Source organism: Silene latifolia, chromosome 9 (genome assembly GCF_048544455.1).
Source record: "Silene latifolia isolate original U9 population chromosome 9, ASM4854445v1, whole genome shotgun sequence".
NCBI classification, from domain to species: Eukaryota; Viridiplantae; Streptophyta; class Magnoliopsida; order Caryophyllales; family Caryophyllaceae; genus Silene; species Silene latifolia.
Window position 1 is genome coordinate 64483965 of NC_133534.1, and position 17930 is coordinate 64501894.

General features: G+C 45.8%; 2 long non-coding RNA genes across 2 annotated transcripts; both read right to left on the reverse strand.

Moving 5' to 3' along the window:
• Window positions 1–8714: 8714 nt before the first annotated feature.
• Window positions 8715–10583, reverse strand: LOC141602726 (uncharacterized). Its single transcript, XR_012524639.1, has 2 exons — window positions 10397–10583; window positions 8715–8877 (listed from the first exon to the last, which is right to left on the reverse strand). It is a non-coding gene; the product is annotated as an uncharacterized LOC141602726 (long non-coding RNA).
• A 5100-nt stretch (window positions 10584–15683) lies between these two features.
• On the reverse strand, window positions 15684–17547 carry LOC141602727 (uncharacterized). The gene is made up of 2 exons (XR_012524640.1): window positions 17361–17547; window positions 15684–15846 (listed from the first exon to the last, which is right to left on the reverse strand). It is a non-coding gene; the product is annotated as an uncharacterized LOC141602727 (long non-coding RNA).
• Window positions 17548–17930: the final 383 nt, after the last annotated feature.

The following is a 17930-nucleotide window of genomic DNA, read 5'->3' on the forward strand; positions in this document are numbered from 1 at the left end:
TCTACGGGTGCTCCTCGTGTTCCTTGACATGCTACAAGAGAAGTCACACACAAAACATAGAAGGAAAGATGAGACTTGTGACTAACTCTGAAAGTGGATGAAATTCGTCCCCAATTCCTAAACTTAATGCAAATGCCCTAATTATGCAAGACTCACCATAACATCAACATAATTGACTTTACATAATTGAAACTGAGTAGGATTAACCTACCTTTTAGCAATCTCCTCATGCTACTCGAATTCGGACCGAAACCGTCTCAAGGAACCGTCTCACCCTATACAAATCACATGGTAACTATCACAATACATTCTATACTAATGTACACTACAAAGCCCCTTATTATTACTCCTTAATTACCCCAAATACACTTATTAATTGCTAATTAATTACCCATGACGAATTCCCCCAAAAGTTAGGGTTTAAAGACTAGAAAGGGAGAGATCTTTACCTACTAAGTGAAAGAGATGAAGAGGAAGGTGGTAGATCCTCTAATCCAAGCTTGAATGCCAAGTAGAAGGTGTTTGTGAGGGTTTTAGAGAGAGGGGAGGGAGTTTGGAGAGATAAGGAGGAAGGTAGAAATGATTTAGAGTTAGGGGAAGAAAGGGATTATATCCCGTGTTCTGAAAACAGCGGCACTCGACCGAGTACCGAGTCCACTCGGTCGAGTGGACTCACTCGGCCGAGTAGCACTCCACTCGGTCGCGTGGACTCACTCGGTTGAGTGTACCGTTCACTCGACCGAGTAGACCCACTCGATCCGCTGCAACACCAATCGGTCTAGGCTCGGGTCTAGTGTAAGGCTATCTTTCCTTTCCGAGTGCTCTCTTATCGGTCTAAACCTCCATTCACGAGTCCCAAGGTCTAAGTACGGGTCCCGCAAAGGCCGGGTATTACATTTTCATAACAATCATACCTATTTTATCATGAATTGTAATCAATTATATTAGTACTCCATTTGATAATATATGTACTCATCTTACTACTTTTTGTACCATTTTTTCATTAGTTTGTAATTGATCACTCAATAAGTTTATCGAGAGACTATCTCTTAGAAGATCTACTGGAATTTTAATCTCACCATAATTAATAATATTTCAACTTAAATTACTTAATATAAATTGAATGTTAACTACTAGGTTACCATTTAAAAGTATTAACTAGTTTTCAACTCGTGCAAATTGCACGGGCATGCAGTTTAAATATTATTATTCTAATAATTCTATTTAAAAAACATGATTAAGTTTTGTATGTAGGTATATTCAATTTATATTTGCAATAGGAGTTTCTAAATGACTAATTTAACATATAAGAAGCATTAAGTTTAACTGTGTATGAATTGTTCGTTTGATAGCTAAAGTGTGAGTTGCTCCTTCATAGTAATCGAGAGACTGAATAAAAAATGAGAAAAATAAAATGAAATGAATTTTTGTGATGACTATTAATATTAATGTAAAATTTAATGCATTTAAGGGTATTTTGATCTGACCCATATAAATAAATTGTTGTTTCAAACGGCCCGTTTTTCGTCTAAAAATAAAACAGGCAAATATGTGACAATTTTACTATAAAATGCAAAAATTCCCTAAAAAGATGTTACCATCATTTTTTGGTTAAAAAGTGACAATTTTAATTATAATATTTTATCATTAAATTGTCGCTTTTTATTATAAAATATTAACATTTTTTCATTTTCTGTTAAGATCGTCTTAAGGAAGACGTAAATCACTAACATATATACTTTATAATAGAACAAATGTGTGGACATGGGGCCACGAGGGTGCTTGGGAAACAAGCGTTTGCATTTGTGGAGTCGCCACCAATTTATTGTGGAAAATTGGAAACCGTTCGAATACCACGTGCCATGTCAAGACACAAAGTAGTGACATGAACACCAAGAACTCGTTACCCTTAGCATTCTATGTCTAGAATGACTCTCGTGGATGCCAATGAACACGGATGTTCACATAGATCTGGAGTAAGGGGTGAGGGTACGTATTAGGAAACTCTTTTGATCGAACACCTAATCCCGCCCGCCTCGATAGCGGCCTCTACTAATGATTAGGGAAATTGTCTATACTCGATATATTGTCGATTATATGCATGCAATGCAACATCCAAGTTTTGATCCTAGCATGTGAAGATTAAACTAAGTCGGTGAACAATTAATTTAACAAACTGTTCCGGGTGTAATTTCGGAGCAAGTATCGTTACCACCCGTGGCTTGTAGAATAATGTCTTGAGTTGAACCCTTCTTGCTTCTATCGTCCCTCTCGGCCTCTCCTGCAACAATGAACGAACTGAGGGCTTGGCTTTGTGCCAAGCGTACTCACTCCGACGCTCAAGTCAGTAAACTTAAAGGATTAAGCTGTGTCACTTGGCTAGATATGTGTTGTAGAGAGATAAGGGAGATATTACCAGATGAATAGTATATTTTGGTTCAGTTGTTGGATCCTTTCCTCAATGAAGGTTGAGGAGTATTTATAGGCTTTCACCTTTTGTCACGTAGTGGCCAAGTGGCCAAGTGGCCAGCAGGTGAAAAGACCGTTCTACCCTCAGCCGATGGACCTATGGCAGGCCGGCCGACGGGTCTTGGATATGAGTACGCGGGTATGTGTCCCTTGGCGGTCGTCACGCCGAGACCCAGCTAGCAGGCCGATGGGCCGCATCGGCTAAGGCTGTCTAAGTCGTTGACTTCTTTGTGGATATCTTTGACCTTGCTCAGTGTGTTGACTTGGTCAGCGGTGCAGAATATGCCCCATCAATTTGCCCCCAGCGTAGTCTATGCCGTGGTATGGGCTCCGATGTATGCTGAGCATATATTCTGCACTAAGTAATTTTCACAAATTTTCTGTATCGGCTTCTTCTTGTGCATCGGCGTGGCTCTTGTTAGGCCGTATCATACACCATATCCACCCTCCACATGGATGCGTAAAGGGTATCCGATGTGGAAAAGAACATGATTTGGCCGAGACCAGGGTGAGAGTCTTAGGTTGATTTTGATTGCCCCCGGCCGGTGCTTCCTAGCTTGGTTGATCGGGTGGCCGGCGGAGACTAGATACCTAGGAATTTGTTGAGGGAGATGAATAGTCGAAGAGATGTGAATGGGCGTGTTGAAGACGCTTGGTCACTGTTGCATTGATTGACATTCAACTGTTGCAACGATTGACATCCCGCGGTTGCATGCTTGACACGTGTATGTTCGCTGATTGGTTGACGCTTTATGGGCTGTGCCCTGATTGGTCCTTCTTCATGGGCTTTTCTCTATAAATAGGGCAGTTATTCCGTGATTTTGGCCTCCATTTTATTTTCGAAAATTTTCTCCAAAATCTTCATCTCTCCAAACTTTCAAGGGTTGTCTTCGTCTTCTTAATCTTCGGAGTATTTGATCCGGCGAGTGTTTTTCTTTAAGGTAAACAAGCAAACTTTTTATTTTTCTTGCTAGTAATTTGTTGTGAATCATGTCCTCTGAAGCCGGGACTGGTATTTCTGCGCCGGGGGGTTCCCCGTCGCTTCTTGATGAGGAGGAGGGACGGGAGGCCATCCCGCTAAGGTTTGGGGGCCCTAGGTCTCCTTCTCCCGTAGCTGATCTGCCCCTCCTGGAGGAGTTGGAGGATGAGGATGATGCGGATGATGATGAGGGGGCTCCCGGTGATGGTGGGAGGATTACTACTCCGGATTCTGGTGAGGGGGCTCCCGTTGATGGTGGGAGGATGACTATTCCGGATCATGGTGAGGCCTGCACGACTGGCCTCGACCGTGTCTGGACAAATAAATTCGCAAGCAGCTCCGGAGAAACTCTTTTCGGAGATCACTTCTTCCTTGGTGAGGGGTATAAAATTGTTCTCCCTGGGGAGGGTCAGGCGGTCTGATGTCCTCCCCCGGGTCATATCGGCGTGTACCTCAGGCATTTGGAGTACGGGCTCCGGTTTCCTTTGAACGAACACGTCATGGCCATCATCAAAGCTATGAATCTTGCCGTGGGCCAACTGCATCCGTTGGCCATGAGGACGATAATCGGCTTTGTGTGGCTCTGTCTCTTTAAAGGGGAGGTCCCTACGGTCAAATTATTCCGCCGACTTCATAGTCTTCGGCCGTCATTCGCCCGAAAGGTGGGGTGGTACAGCGTGCAGACGGAGCCGGATATGTTTCCAGTAAACAAGCTTACTTCCGCAAAGATCGCAAGAGCGATGGGTGTACGTCCAAGTGGGAGGACTACCCATTGCCTCGGTCTTTTGAGCCCGTTTACTTACGGTGTGAGACCCGGGAAGAGTATGAGAAACACGTCTCCCGGGGTAGCAAGGTTAAGATGGACGCTTCTTTTGTCCCCCATACTGCGGATGAGAAGCGGGCAATGCAGCTATTTGATGCTGAGGAGGGATGGCTGCCCCCGACTCAGATTATTCTTCAAGACGAGCTGCTATGCCGCGTCGGCCTCATACCGGCCCTCAACTGGGGTGAGTGGGGTCGGTGTGAGGCCCACCTTTGCTTGTTATGTTCCTTTTTCAGAGCCTTGTTTTACTTCCTTTATGTAACTCTTGTTTGATTTCTTGCAGATCGGTTTGGGCGGGATCTGTCTGAGAAGGACTTGAAGAGGCGGGGCTTGACAAGGACGGGAAGGTTGTCGGCGTCCTACGGCTGAGTTGAAAGATCGCCGACTGTCCCCTAACGAACTCATGGACAAACAGACGAGGGCGTTGGATCCGGAGACGGCTCAAGCACGGGTTCTTGGTGGCGTGCCGAAGAGATCAAAGAGGGCAGCGTCCAAGTCGGCGGCTGTATCAATGGCAACTCCCTCTTCGACCCCGGTGGTCGAAAAGGATCGTGTGGAGGTGATCAACATTGCGAGGGGAGGTGACCGTTGCTAAGGTCCCTTCTCCGAAGAAGAGGAAAGACCCACCGTCTGCTTCCACCGTTGCCGTGGAGAAACTGTTTCCACCACCCTCCAACTAAGAGGATTCGAATCGGTACGGATCTAACCCGTGGTTCGGATTTAGCCGGCTCGTTGGACATTCCTGACGACAGGCTTTCTGACGTGTCAATGCATGGTGACATGGATGCTTTGTGTAAATTTTTTGTAGATCCATCGTCGCGGCATGCCGTTCTCACCGAACGGCAAGTAGGGAAGCGACTGAGAAGGCGATTGAGAAGGCGAGTGACCAAAACGTCGTCGTGGACTCCTCACCCTGAGAAGGTTACTCCTACCGAGCTCGTGGCGGAGGGCGAGAAAATATATAAGAGGTTGGGGAGATGGAGTCGTCTAGCCGCCTCCCTCATCATGGAGCAAGAAAAGGCCATGGCCCAATCCGGGCCGCCGATTGCAAAGCTCAAGCTTGATCTCTCTCGCTGCGAGGGGGAAGCCGGGAAGGCTAAGCCGGATCTTCATGCGCCAAGAGGCGTGCGGAGGAAGCGAGAAGCTGCCGAGGGCCGAGAGGGCCAAAGTTGAGGATGCTTGATGGCGCCACGGCCAAGATGTTGGAGGAGCGGGACGGTATAAAGGTGCCTACGACGCTGTGGTTGCCAAGAGGGACGAGTGGGAGGATCGATTCGAAGCGGCGGAGGTGCTCGGGGACACGCAGCTATCCTTGCTCAAAAAGAGAAGGACATTGAAATGCTTCAAGATGATCTCCTCCCTAAAATGTGCGTCCGATTCCGGGACCGGGCCGAGGAGGCGACCAGGGAGGCAATCAAAAGGGCCGTCCCCGACGGCTCCTTCCCGTGGGAGAAATTTGACCAACTCCTGGACGAGATGGCCGAGGCCGCGGAAGCAGCGGCTGCAGAGAAGGCAGAGGCAGCGAAGGCGGCTCAGATAGCTGAGGCCAAGGCGGCCGATGATGCGAAAGTGAAGGAGGGTGAGGGGCCGAAGTTGCTTGAAGATGCTCAGCCTTCCCCAAAACCGGCCACCGAAGATGCTGTTGCTACTGATGGAGGGCAACGACAGGCATAGGGAGACGGGCGGTCGTCACCAGACTCACCCGGCGTCTCGGATAGCTTTAGTTGTTCGGGGGCCAATTATTGAGCCTTCTCTCCCTGCCATCCTTTTGGCGCTTCAAATCCCAAGTCTGTAATCTTTTGCTTTTTTGTTTCTTCGCTTTTGTAAAGCTTTGGTAGGTAGAGTTTAGGCTACCCTCATGGGGACGGCCGTCGTTTGTACTCTCCTTGCAATCATATTTAATAAAGTTATCTTATCGGCCTTTGGCTTGGCCGGGGCTTCGATCACAGTCTCTCGTTTGTCTTTTCGCGTTATTAATTGAGTGCGTTCGTTTTTACACTCGGCATGACCGAGGCAGTTTGAGTGCATGTCTCAACTGTGTTCAACGTCTTTAGCGTTCGTAACTGTGTAGGCATATTGACCGCTAGATTGGCGTCTCAATTGCGCTGAGTATACGTTTCCTTCTTAGCGTATCGGCCGGCGTGTTCCCCGTCGCTCTCGGTTTTGACCGAGGTAATCGGGGTTGCGGCTTCGATAGCGTTCGTAACTGTGTAGGCATATTGACCGCTAGATTGGCGTCTCAATTGCGCTGAGTATACGTTTCTCTTTTAGCGTATCGGCCGGCGTGTTCCCCGTCGCTCTCGGCTTTGACCGAGGTAATCGGGGTTGCGGCTTCGATAGCGTTCGTAACTGTGTAGGCATATTGACCGCTAGATTGGCGTCTCAATTGCGCTGAGTATACGTTTCTCTTTTAGCGTATCGGCCGGCGTGTTCCCCGTCGCTCTCGGCTTTGACCGAGGTAATCGGGGTTGCGGCTTCGATAGCGTTCGTAACTGTGTAGGCATATTGACCGCTAGATTGGCGTCTCGGTGCGGCTCGAGTATACGTTTCTCCTTTAGCGTATCGGCGGCGTGTTCCCCGTCGCTCTCGGCTTTGACCGAGGTAATCGGGGTTGCGGCCGATAGCGTTAAGAATCGTGTAGGCATATTGACCGCTAGATTGGCGTCTCAATTGCGCGAGTATACGTTCTCTTTTAGCGTATCGGCGGCGTGTTCCCCGTCGCTCTCGGCTTTGACCGAGGTAATCGGGGTTGCGGCCGATAGCGTTAAGAATCTGTGTAGGCATATTGACCGCTAGATTGGCGTCTCAATTGCGGCGAGTATACGTTTCTCTTTTAGCGTATCGGTCGGCGTGTTCCCCGTCGCTCTCGGCTTTGACCGAGGTAATCGGGGTTGCGGCCGATAGCGTTAAATCGCTAATGTAGGCATATTGACCGCTAGATTGGCGTCTCAATTGCGGCGAGTATACGTTTCTCTTTTAGCGTATCGGCGGCGTGTTCCCGTCGCTCTCGGCTTTGACCGAGGTAATCGGGGTTGCGGCTTCGATAGCGTTAAATAGAATGTAGGCATATTGACCGCTAGATTGGCGTCTCAATTGCGCGAGTATACGTTTCTCCTTTAGCGTATCGGCCGACGTGTTCCCCGTCGCTCTCGGCTTTGACCGAGGTAATCGGGGTTGCGGCCGATAGCGTTCAGAATCGTGTAGGCATATTGACCGCTAGATTGGCGTCTCAATTGCGGCGAGTATACGTTTCTCTTTTAGCGTATCGGCGGCGTGTTCCCCGTCGCTCTCGGCTTTGACCGAGGTAATCGGGGTTGCGGCTTCGATAGCGTTCGTAACGTGTAGGCAAAATGACCGCTAGATTGGCGTCTCCATTGCCGCTGAGTATACGTTTCTCTTTTAGCGTATCGGCCGGCGTGTTCCCCGTCGCTCTCGGCTTTGACCGAGGTAATCGGGGTTGCGGCTTCGATAGCGTTCGTAACTGTGTAGGCATATTGACCGCTAGATTGGCGTCTCAATTGCGCTGAGTATACGTTTCTCTTTTAGCGTATCGGCCGGCGTGTTCCCCGTCGCTCTCGGCTTTGACCGAGGTAATCGGGGTTGCGGCTTCGATAGCGTTCGTAACTGTGTAGGCATATTGACCGCTAGATTGGCGTCTCAATTGCGCTGAGTATACGTTTCTCCTTTAGCGTATCGGCCGGCGTGTTCCCCGTCGCTCTCGGCTTTGACCGAGGTAATCGGGGTTGCGGCTTCGATAGCGATTCTTCCCTTCGAGTTTCCTTCTGGTGGCAAATTGTGGAGGGGACAGACACTTTGATGGAGAACTTGGGCGATTCATTTGTTTGTTATGATCGTGCGTTGGGGTGTCCACAATGGGTTTGGACACCTCCGCCGCTATACAAAGTATTTTCTCAGGTTATCGGTGTTCCAATGGCTCATCAAAGGCACACCTCCCATGTCTGTCAGCCGGTATGTACCCGGCCTCATCTCTTCGACCACTTTGTAGGGACCCTCCCAGTTGGCCGTCAGTTTGCCATGAATATTTCCTTTGTTGGTGGCAGCCGACTTCCTTAGGACTAGGTCTCCTATTTTTAAGTCCCTTTTGTGGACTCTTCGGTTGTAGGCTCTCTTCATCCGGTTCTGATATACGGCCAAGTTGAGGCGTGCCGTGTCTCGGCTTTCTCCGACCAGGTCTAGGGAAGCTCTTAGGCCCTCCTCGTTTTCAACTGGGTCAAAAGTGGCCGTTCTGAACGTCGGCACCGTGGCTTCGATCGGCAGGACCGCTTCGGAGCCGTAGACTAGGTGGAAGGTGTGACACCCCTCGATGAGGTAACTAAAAGTAACTAGTAAATCGTGGCGGAAACACGAGATTTTTAAAACTTTTAAGACTTCTAACGAAGTCCAACGCGGGGCATCACCAACACGATAAATAAGTTTAGTTAGTTAAGTTTAAGTTTACAACACAAGTCTATTTATTGGGGAAAAGATATCCCACGAATTAACATAAGTTCAAGAGTAGGTGAGTCTATTATGTAATAACTAATAAGGTCCGAGGTAAGAACTCGCTAGCTCACACGGTCTTGCCCACTTAAGCTTCATCACCAACCTGTCATTCATAATAAATATGAAAGCCACAGTCAGTGGGGAGTAACTCAGGGTTCTCCCAGCCACAATATGTCAAAATACAAGTAATTAAGAATTTAATTAAATAAACAAGCATGAGAGTAACATACTTACGGTGACGAGAGGATCATGATTAGTATACAAAATGCAATAAGAGTAGTTACGCATAAATGAGAGAAGAATCATTAGATCAAACTGTCACACATCAACCCGACTCACATGTAAGACAATTTACAAAGTATAGACTCAAACAAGACAACCCTCTAGACTCCAACCTCTTGGTAGGACGACGATCATAATACGGTCCTAGTCTAAACCTGGCCAGACTCTCGGGATGGACGACACCCGATTCGACAAACGATACCAAATCGTATCCAAGACTCGAAATATGGTACACCTAACCGTGCCCGAACTCGAGTAACCTCAAGCGGAACCTTGTCACCTAACCGTGACCCCCGGTCCGAAAAGGCGGAAGGAAAAATAGCCCAACTCGGAAACAATGGCACCTAACCGTGACCCAATGTCCGAGGGCAAATAAATAGGGAATGTCGAGTAGTCTCACAATGTAAAACGTCACACTCGGGTCCGAACAAGAACCAATACCATTATGCATGATCATAACATTAATGAGTCTTAAAGTAACCAATTATCAATAGGAAAGAAGATGCATGCATAGCTCAATCATTTTTAGAAGTCGCAAGTGAAATAGAACAAACAGGGGACTCCCAGCCGGGTGGTGTACCGGCCGCCGGGCCACCGGCTGGGACAACATGCCAAAATCAGAAATTTAATAAAACTTACAAGTGCACTCCCAGCCGGTCAAGAGACCTGCCGCCATCACCCTACTGGGACTACAACCAAATTTCAAAAACTCATAAAAACCTTTAGTGCACTCCCAGTAGGTCACCATTCATTGTCCGGCCACCCTACTGGGAATACGACCAAATTTCCAAAAACACAAAAAGACCTTGAGTGTACTCCCAATAGGTCACCCCCGCCGGTCACCTACTGGGACTACAACCAAATCTCAAAATCACCTAAAAATACTCGGTGTACTCCCCCGGTCAAGAGAAGAGCCGCCGGTCACCCTACTGGGACTACTGACCTTTCTAAAATATGCTCAAAACTTACAGAAACTCCCGGTGGTCAAGAGACCAAGCCACGGTCACCCTACTGGGACTACAAACACACGGGTTCAATGCATAACACTTCCAAACCATTTGAAACCAACAAAAATCGTTTCCCATCAATTGTTTACGTATCCTAGCATGATTCTAACTCGGAAAAACAACATATTTGAGCATGTGAATGGGTAATTTCGGATTCAAGAGATGTAGCATGAGATTTTCATCCAAACATGTGAGAATTGCAAACAAGCATGATATTCAACATCCAAATTAGCACCAATCATGAAAGATACAACTTTTAACATTCATATGAGATTATAACTACATAAAACCACACAATTCTAACATAAAAGTCGAGTAACCCATCACCGTTACCTTTTTGCACTTCAATCTTCTAAAGACTCGTCAATGATGTAGCTATCCTCCTCCGGGTTGTCCAAGTTCTCCCTTAGAAAGAAAGGAAATGAGAAAAGGAAGAGAATGGCGCGAAAAGGAACGAGATTGGTGAAGAATTGAGTGAGATATGGTGGTTTTAGGGTTAGTAAGGGAAGGTTCAACAATGGTGGGGTGGTTGTTGGGAAATTTCAGAAATTACAAGTGAGGGAGATGAAGTTGTGAGGGTTTAGTTGAGGTTTTGTGTAGAGAAAAGAGGGGAAAAAGGCCCATGAGTCAAGTTAAGCCCAATAACTCAAAATGAGTCGGTATCCACTAGAATTTTCGTCCCAAGTCTACTATAACTCGAGACGGAGAATAATATTATTAAAAATCTACACTATTATTACCGTTACGATATTTTATGAAAATAAGCTTTAAATAATAATTATTTAATAAAAATTACTTAAAAGTTTATTTAAAATATAAGGAAAGTGCGGGGTGTTACAATCATCCCACCTTTTAAAAAGTTTCGCCCTCGAAACTTGAAACGAAAAGGCATTACCTTAAGAAAACAAACTAGGGTACTTGACACGCATGGAAGCCTCCGGCTCCCAAGTCTCTTCTTCTACATCACCACACTTCCACAAAACCTTCACCAAGGGCACCACTTTGCTCCTTAGCTTCTTCTCCTTCTTATCCAAAATCTTAATCGGTCTCTCCTCGAAGGAAAGACTAGGCTCAAGCTCGGGAATCTCATTTTGCAACACATGACTAGGGTCGCTAATGTATTTCCTAAGTTGAGAAACATGAAAGACATCATGAACTTTACCCAAACTCTGGGGCAAATCCAACTTATAAGCCACGGCACCAATCCTCTTTATCACTTCATAAGGTCCAATGTACTTTGGACTCAACTTCCCTTTGACTCCAAATCTCTTTACTCCTTTCATCGGGGACACTTTCAAGAACACTTTATCTCCGACTTCAAATTCCAAGGGTCGACGGCGAACATCGGCATAGGATTTCAGCGATCTTGGGCGGCTTTCATTCTTTCACGGATGAGCTTCACTTGATCAATCGTCTCGGCTAACTTGTCGGGTCCTAGATCACGGACATCACTTGCTTGGTCCCAACAAATTGGACTACGGCATTTCCTTCCATAAAGGGCTTCATAAGGGGCCATCTTGATAGAAGCATGATAACTATTGTTGTAAGAAAATTCCACCAAAGGTAAGCTCTTCTCCCAACTAGAATGAAAATCAAGGGCACAAGCACGCAACAAGTCTTCTAGAGTTTGAATTGTCCTCTCGGATTGTCCATCGGTAGCGGCATGAAAAGCGGTACTCATCAACAACTTACTACCCATAGCATCTTGCAAAGCTTTCCAAAATCTCGAACAAAACCTCGGGTCACGATCCGAAACGATCTCCTTAGGAACACCATGGTAACGAACGATCTCTTCAACATAAGCACTAGCAAGACGGTCTAAACTCCAAGTCTCTTTGATAGGAATGAACCTAGCACACTTGGTCAACCTATCCACAACAACCCATACGGCATCCTTTCCACCAACAGTCTTAGGCAAAGCCATCACAAAATCCATGGAAATGGACTCCCACTTCCATAAAGGAACCTCCAATGGTTGTAGCAAACCACCGGGTCTCTTATGCTCGATCTTCACTTGTTGACAAGTAAGACATCTTCCAACATATGACACAATGTCATTCTTCATGTTAGGCCACCAAAACTGAAGCTTCAAATCTTTATACATCTTGTCTCCTCCGGGGTGAATCGAATAAGGGGATAGATGAGCTTCTTCTAGAACTCTCTTCCTCAAGTCAACGGCATCGGGCACATATATGCGTCCTCGGTAACGAAGGTAACCTCTAGCATCAATCTCACAATCCTTTGCTTTCCCTTCAAGAAGCTTGGCTTGAAAACTTTTAAAGGTAGCATCGTCCACAAGGCTATCTAGAATCTCACGGTGAAGAACGGGCTCGGCAACCATAGCACCAAGATAATCAAAACCACTCTCTACAAGTTGCAAACCTAACTTACGAAACTCGGTACAAAGGTCATCGGGGAGCACACGAATAGCACTCAAGGAATGAGTAGACTTCCTACTAAGGGCATCGGCAACCACATTTGCCTTTCCTTCATGATACAACAACTCCATGTCGTAATCATTCACCAATTCCAACCATCGTCGTTGTCTCATATTCAAATCCTTTTGGGTGAAGATGTACCTCAAACTCTTATGGTCGGAGTAGATACGGCAATGGACTCCAATGAGGTAGTGTCTCCACATCTTCAAGGCATGAACAATGGCGGCTAATTCCAAATCATGAGTGGGATAGTTCACCTCATGAACTCTCAATTGTCGCGAAGCATAGGCAACAACTCTTCTATTTTGCATGAGAACACAACCCAAACCCATCTTAGAAGCATCACAAAACACATCAAAGTCAACTCCATCCTCGGGCAAGGTCAACACGGGGGCGGTAGTCAACCTCTTCTTCAACTCTTGGAATGCACTTTCACAAGCTTCGGTCCACACAAACTTGGTCTCCTTCTTCAAAAGTTGAGTCATGGGTCTAGCAAGCTTGGAAAAATCTTTCACAAAGCGACGGTAGTAACCCGCCAAACCCAAGAAACTACGGATCTCACCAACATCGGTTGGACTCTTCCACTCAATCACGGCTTCAATCTTCGAAGGATCCACCATGACACCATCCTTAGATATTACATGGCCTAGAAAAGACACCTTAGACAACCAAAATTCACACTTTGAGAATTTGGCAAACCACTTTTGACGACGGAGGATTCCCAAAATGATACGGAGGTGATCGGCATGCTCTTCTTCGGACTTGGAATAGATGAGGATATCGTCAATGAAGACCACAACACACTTGTCTAAGAACTCACAGAAAGTCCGGTTCATTTGGTCCATGAAGATAGAAGGGGCATTGGTTAAACCAAAGGGCATCACCTTAAACTCGAAATGTCCATATCTCGTGCTAAAGGCGGTCTTGGGGATATCGGACTCACGAACGGGAATTTGGTGATAACCGGATCTCAAATCAATCTTGGAGAAAGTAGAAGCACCTTTGAGTTGATCAAACAAATCTTCAATCCTTGGTAGAGGATACTTGTTCTTGATGGTAACACGGTTAAGCTCACGGTAGTCAATGCAAAGTCTCATGGATCCATCTTTCTTCTTCACAAAGAGAACAGGAGCACCCCAAGGCGAGGCACTAGGTCTAATGAATCCTTTCTCAATCATCTCATCAAGTTGCTTTCTCAACTCCTTCAATTCGGTTGGCGCCATACGGTACGGGGCTTTAGCAATCGGTCCGGTTCCGGGCACAAGGTCGATAGAAAACTCAACATCACGCTCGGGAGGAATTCCGGGCAATTCTTCGGGAAAGACATCGGGGAACTCACAAACCACGGGCACTTCTTCGATCTTTGGTAAGGAAGGGGAGGTAGAAGTCACCACACAAAGAAAGATTTGGTAACCTTTCCTCCTCATACTCATCAACTTCAAAGCGGAAATCAACTTCACACCTTCTTGGGAACGGACTCCTCTATAGGACACACGAGTGCCTAACGGACTCTTGAGGCGAATCTTTTGGTCTCTACACTCGAATCTTGCATCATACTTTGACAACCAATCCATACCCAAAATTACATCGAATTCCTCAAGGGGAAAACGAAGTAGGTTAGCAGGAACAAGGTTCTAGAAATAGAGATAGGAATGTCGGAGAAAGTGAGGGTACAAGAGAACATTTCTCCGGAAGGTAAGGATATAGAAGTTTCCTCACTAGGAATTGGTTCAATGGCTAGCTTTTCCGAGAACTTGGAAGATATAAAAGATAAAGATGCGCCGGTATCAAATAAAATGAGGCAAGGTTGATCAAAAATTGAGAACATACCCGTAATGATATCGGGATGAGCGGCGGCTTCGGCTCGACTCATGACAAAGATAGTTCCTCTTGGCCTAGCATTTGGAGTAGGGGCATTCTTCTTCTCGGGGCAATCGGCAACACGATGTCCGGGCTTCTTGCAATGAAAGCAAGTCAAGGGCTTGCCATAGCATCCAACTCCGGGGTGTAGAGCTTGTCTACAATGGTAGCACTTACGGTCCTTCTCAAGTTCATTAGTTGGTGTGGGAACTTGTCCTCGAGGCTCTTGAACTCTTGGTCCTTGTCCTCCATGGTCTTGCATCCTTGGCACAAACCTTCTCTTGTTGGCATAGTTTGGAGTAGAAGGCACAAATGGTCTCTTGCCATGAAAGTTAGAACGGTAAGAATGAGAAGAGGAGTGGATTTTGGAATCTTCTTCAATGGCCTTCAAAGAGCTTTCGGCCCAAATGGCATCATCATAAACTTCCACAAAGGTAGTTGAGCTTCTTCTCACCATGCTTTCCACCTTAGGATTCAACTTGTTCTTGTAGAAGTAGACACGATCCTCTTCATCTTTCACGAACTTGGAGGCATAATGAGCAAGTTCATTAAACTTGTCGGTGTAGGCTTGAATTGATAGCTTCCCTTGTTTGAAGTCCATGAATTCCTTCAATCTTTGTTGCTTGAGCTCCTTAGGGTAGAAGCGGGTCTCCACAAGTGACTTGAAGCGGTTCCAATCAAAGTTGGGGTCTTGAGTAGCGGTAGGACCGGTCAAAGTCCACCACCTATCGGCTTCCTTCACAAGAAAGTGAGAGGCTAACCTCACCTTGTCCTCCTCTCGGGCATCAAATAGAGAGAAGTTCTTCTCCATATCACGAAACCACTCCGAGAGAGCAACGGGATCCACTTCACCACCATAGGTCTTAGCCTTGTTCCTTGCTAGTTGACTTGCAATCCAAGCATAACTTCCTTGACGGTTAGCTTCGGGTGCAAGGGGAGCGGGTTGAGCATTTTGTTGATTAGCAAGTACTTGAGTGAGGGCTTGCATGATAGCATTTTCCACTTGGGTTGGTCGTGCCATCTTGCACAAGAGCAAACAAGTTAGAACCTAACACAAAACATACACAAAAAGGCTACCAACTTAGGTCCTTAATTCTACCCATCTCTCATTCATTATTCAAGGTCAAGTGAGAATTTTAAGTTGGGGTACACGTGTGTGCGTCGGGAGCAATATATGCTCGATACCAACTGTGACACCCCTCGATGAGGTAACTAAAAGTAACTAGTAAATCGTGGCGGAAACACGAGATTTTTAAAACTTTTAAGACTTCTAACGAAGTCCAACGCGGGGCATCACCAACACGATAAATAAGTTTAGTTAGTTAAGTTTAAGTTTACAACACAAGTCTATTTATTGGGGAAAAGATATCCCACGAATTAACATAAGTTCAAGAGTAGGTGAGTCTATTATGTAATAACTAATAAGGTCCGAGGTAAGAACTCGCTAGCTCACACGGTCTTGCCCACTTAAGCTTCATCACCAACCTGTCATTCATAATAAATATGAAAGCCACAGTCAGTGGGGAGTAACTCAGGGTTCTCCCAGCCACAATATGTCAAAATACAAGTAATTAAGAATTTAATTAAATAAACAAGCATGAGAGTAACATACTTACGGTGACGAGAGGATCATGATTAGTATACAACATGCAATAAGAGTAGTTACGCATAAATGAGAGAAGAATCATTAGATCAAACTGTCACACATCAACCCGACTCACATGTAAGACAATTTACAAAGTATAGACTCAAACAAGACAACCCTCTAGACTCCAACCTCTTGGTAGGACGACGATCATAATACGGTCCTAGTCTAAACCTGGCCAGACTCTCGGGATGGACGACACCCGATTCGACAAACGATACCAAATCGTATCCAAGACTCGAAATATGGTACACCTAACCGTGCCTGAACTCGAGTAACCTCAAGCGGAACCTTGTCACCTAACCGTGACCCCCGGTCCGAAAAGGCGGAAGGAAAAATAGCCCAACTCGGAAACAATGGCACCTAACCGTGACCCAATGTCCGAGGGCAAATAAATAGGGAATGTCGAGTAGTCTCACAATGTAAAACGTCACACTCGGGTCCGAACAAGAACCAATACCATTATGCATGATCATAACATTAATGAGTCTTAAAGTAACCAATTATCAATAGGAAAGAAGATGCATGCATAGCTCAATCATTTTTAGAAGTCGCAAGTGAAATAGAACAAACAGGGGACTCTCAGCCGGGTGGTGTACCGGCCGCCGGGCCACCGGCTGGGACAACATGCCAAAATCAGAAATTTAATAAAACTTACAGTGCACTCCCAGCCGGTCAGTAGACCGGCCGCCGGTCACCCGGCTGGGACTACAACCAAATTTCAAAAACTCATAAAAACCTTTAGTGCACTCCCAGTAGGTCACCCTATTGGTCACCCTACTGGGAATACGACCAAATTTCCAAAAACACAAAAAGACCTTGATGTACTCCCACCGGTCACCCCCCCGGTCACCCTACTGGGACTACTGACCAAATCTCAAAATCACCTAAAAATACTCGGTGTACTCCCAGTGGTCAAGAGACCGTGCCACGCCGATCACCTACTGGGACTACTGACCTTTCTAAAATATGCTCAAAACTTACAGAAACTCCCAGTGGCCAAGAGACCGCCACGCATCACCCTACTGGGACTACAAACACACGGGTTCAATGCATAACACTTCCAAACCATTTGAAACCAACAAAAATCGTTTCCCATCAATTGTTTACGTATCCTAGCATGATTCTAACTCGGAAAAACAACATATTTGAGCATGTGAATGGGTAATTTCGGATTCAAGAGATGTAGCATGAGATTTTCATCCAAACATGTGAGAATTGCAAACAAGCATGATATTCAACATCCAAATTAGCACCAATCATGAAAGATACAACTTTTAACATTCATATGAGATTATAACTACATAAAACCACACAATTCTAACATAAAAGTCGAGTAACCCATCACCGTTACCTTTTTGCACTTCAATCTTCTAAAGACTCGTCAATGATGTAGCTATCCTCCTCCGGGTTGTCCAAGTTCTCCCTTAGAAAGAAAGGAAATGAGAAAAGGAAGAGAATGGCGCGAAAAGGAACGAGATTGGTGAAGAATTGAGTGAGATATGGTGGTTTTAGGGTTAGTAAGGGAAGGTTCAACAATGGTGGGGTGGTTGTTGGGAAATTTCAGAAATTACAAGTGAGGGAGATGAAGTTGTGAGGGTTTAGTTGAGGTTTTGTGTAGAGAAAAGAGGGGAAAAAGGCCCATGAGTCAAGTTAAGCCCAATAACTCAAAATGAGTCGGTATCCACTAGAATTTTTGTCCCAAGTCTACTATAACTCGAGACGGAGAATAATATTATTAAAAATCTACACTATTATTACCGTTACGATATTTTATGAAAATAAGCTTTAAATAATAATTATTTAATAAAAATTACTTAAAAGTTTATTTAAAATATAAGGAAAGTGCGGGGTGTTACAGAAGGGGGTGTATCCCGTTGCTTCTTTCTCCGTGGTTCGAAGGGACCACAGGACGCCGGGTAGT